The 3,686-nt window shown below is 34.3% G+C and overlaps 1 gene segment (V, D, J or C); it reads left to right on the top strand.

Moving 5' to 3' along the window:
- The first annotated feature begins 2,295 nt into the window (after window positions 1-2,295).
- LOC308418220 (Ig heavy chain V region 3-6-like) lies at window positions 2,296-2,607 on the top strand. The segment is given in 1 exon: window positions 2,296-2,607.
- Window positions 2,608-3,686: the final 1,079 nt, after the last annotated feature.

The following is a 3,686-nucleotide window of genomic DNA, read 5'->3' as shown; positions in this document are numbered from 1 at the left end:
GATCTTAATGCACACTATCAAACCTTAAAAAAAAAAATCCAAGCAATGACAAAAATTTATTTGTATACTTTTATGCAAAAATGCTTAAAATTTTTATATTTATCTTTGTTTTTAAAATAAAGTTTTTTAATAAAAATAAATAAAAAATTAAAAAAAAAAACGATCTTACTAGTTAAATGAGCATAAACTACATTTAAAACAGGATGTAACCTGGAATTAGACAAAGTTTTCTTGGTGTGTAAGGATTAAGCAAAATTGTTTTTTATTTTCTTTTATTTATTTTTTTTCTTTTCTTGAACTTAATATAGCCTGTGAGTTGTTTCTGGGGTGTTCAGAGCTTTATATGGAGGAGCTCATACACAGCATGATAAATAATTGAATTGTATATGGGGGAGTTATCAAATCTATTGTCTCTAGCTTTTTAAACTAGAGCTATCACTCAGAGATTATCTTTCTGTAATGAACAACCTATTTTTGTAAATCCCAAGAGCTTCATCACACAGTATACATTTCAATATCAGATATATTGTCAGAATTCTTCTGACCTGGCATGTTAAAGGAGCACCTCATAATCAGGAAGATTTCAGTCCATCCCACACACACAGTTATTGTGATGTTCCTAAATCAGCTTCTATGCAGCTCTGACTCTTAAGAAGATGACAGTGAATTAAACATGCTCCAGCTACAATCAATAGTTGAAGAAATGTATTTGATGCATCTCCATCATACGTGGAGAGTTTTCATACATAATACAGAGTGAAATTAAATAGAAAAAAAATATTTGGTGATTTGTCTATGAAATTTAATATTCTGTCATTTTTCTTTGGTAGGAGCTCATACACACCAATATTAAGATAGAAGTGTATGTAGGGGGATTATAAAATATATCGTTTCAGGCTCTTTCTACTTAGACCCATCACCCAGAGATTATATTTCTGCAATGTAATGGGAGTCGATTTCTGTCAAATATAGGAGCTTCATGAGAAAGCATCTATTCCAATATCAAATATATTGTCTGAAATCTACTTATCTGGCATATTAAAAGAACACACTATGATTAGAAACATACCAACCCCACACCCATACAAAACCCAGTCACTGTGATGTTCCTAAATCTTCTACTATGCAACTATGATCCTGAGGAAAATAACATAGCAATGAAAATGCTCTACCTATAATCATGAGATGGAGGACTATATTGGATCAGAAATGAAGATCATTCTATACCTTATTTAGATTGAGATTATATAGAATAATTGGAAGTTTTTCACTGATTTTTCTATACAACCCACAGAATTCTACCCTCATCTTTGAAAGCCCAGAATGAATGGATACAAGAGGCAAGTAGCAAATATGTTGAAAATTTTACATATTTTTTAACAATGAAAAAAGAGCATAAAACATATAAATACTAAATATATTTTCAAGTTTTCAACATGTTGATCAAGAAAATGTAATTCAATAAGGTAGTTTGAGATTTCACCTAATCCATGAAATAATGACATTTATTACAGAAACAATTATGCAAAATTCTGATGAGATATTGGTGAAAAGGGTAACATAATGAATGGTTATTTTAACCTTCTGTAGTTACACTTGAACTATATGTTGTTCTCTCAAAGGGCAGAATCATTAATGTAATGTGACATGCCTGTATATCTACTGGAAATATAATATATCATCTCTGCTAAAAAGATAAAATATTATAACAAGTTTTAGGAAATATGATAATGTATATTATAGGTAGGAGGATAGAAGAAAACTAGGAACAGGGCAGACTTGCATATAAAAAAGCATGAAAGTCAGAAACCCAAGTATTAATGGAAGTTTGGCATTGATTGAGACTCTACAAACACAGGATGAGAAAATTTCGTGTAGGATGGGAATGTGGGATCATGTCCAAATGTGTTTCCTGGGAATCTTACAGTCCTCCTGCACTCTAAGTCTAGATTCACACTGTGAATGATGAATAATAAAAGACTGTGATGATCTTATTTACATACCAATGACTTTCCCTATACAGCTTCCCCAATTATGAAGGCAAATTTGGCTCCCATATGCAAATGCATCTTCTACCTCTAAATTAAATCTCTCCTGGAAACGGCTGATAACATATCTCTCACTGGTGGCTGATCTCTGAAGAAAAGGAGGAATAGCCTAAAAGATGAGGGAGTTGAGTTTTCTGTACCTGTTGACAGCACTTCCTGGTGAGTGTTACCAGTTCATACATGTGTCCATGAGGATTTTTATTTTTCTACTTGATTAACAAAATCGCCTCTCTTGTCTGAAGGTATCATGTCTCAGGTGCAGCTTCAGGAGTCAGGACCTGGCCTTGTGAAACCTTCTCAGTCACTGTCCCTCACCTGTTCTGTCACTGGATACTCCATCAGCAGTGGTTATGGATGGAACTGGATCCGGCAGCATCCAGCAAATAAAATGGAGTGGATGGGATACATAGACTATGGTGGCAGCACTAGCTACAACCCATCTCTCAAAAGTCGAATCTCCATCACTAGAGACACATCTAAGAATCAGTTCTTCCTGAAGTTGAACTCTGTGACTACTGAGGACACAGCCACATATTACTGTGCAAGAGGCACAATGTGATATCTTCATTGTGAACCCTGACATAAACCTTCCTGTAGAGCAGATCTGCACCAGCAGGGGGCATGCAGAACACACCAAGTAGAGGGAAACTACTTTAGTTAAAATAATAAAAAACCAAAAAGCAAAACAAAATAAAAAACAAAAAAACAAACAAAACGAAACAAAGTTGCCCAAAAGTATAAGACCAGCCTTCTGTTGTCGAGGAAGAAACACTGATGATGTTAAATTATCTGATCTTCAGTTAATATAATGCCCCCAACTCACTGAAACTCATTTATGCCTAGAAATTTTCAATGGCACCCCTCCCTGAGGCTACACATTTCAGCCAAACATCCCACTTAAATGCAACTTTTCTCCTGGAGGATAAATCAGTACTAGAAACTCTAGAGATAAAGCAAGAACCTTGGAATCCACATTAGTATCTAGAATCCTACTGGGCATCTCAGTTCACTGAACAAAACCCCAGAGCCAAGTTATAACCCCTGTGGCTTTTCAAGCCACAAAACTCCATTGTAGGCCCATACTGGACCTGAAACAGGCATAACCTAGTTAACCAAAAAAAAAAAAAAAAAAAAACTTTTGAAGGCAATTCCTCAATGACTTGAAATTATTTTCTTAAATGTCCCAAAGCAGATGTAGCTGGAGATCAGCATTGTGAGACACTTGAATCTCAGTCACTCTCCTGAAATGCCACAAAAATAGAAGTGTCACAAACTATAGAAACATTTTGTCACCACAAGCACAGTTCCTCTCACAATGGAACATATCTTCAATCAAAAAAACAAAAAAACAAAAAAGAAAACAAAAAAGAAACAAACAAACAAACAAAAACAATATGAAGCAGTAATGTTTATATCACAGAGATCTGGATAGATATTTTAAACACTGCAATTTCCATATCCTTAGGTAGACTGGAGAATAAAAGCACATGGTAACATGAATATAGAAGTAAATAAATAAATAAATGGGGGAGAAAACAGAAATAAATACGCCGAGAAATACTCTACTAACTGTTCTGATCATGCCTACAGTACCTTTGTATACTTTGAGGACATTAAATAATGAATTGATTCCTAAAT

This window comes from Micromys minutus (assembly GCF_963924665.1).
Source record: "Micromys minutus genome assembly, chromosome: 1".
In the NCBI taxonomy this organism is placed as follows: Eukaryota; Metazoa; Chordata; class Mammalia; order Rodentia; family Muridae; genus Micromys; species Micromys minutus.
The sequence above is the reverse complement of the archived record's forward strand: the minus strand, read 5'-3'. Positions and strand labels throughout refer to the sequence as shown.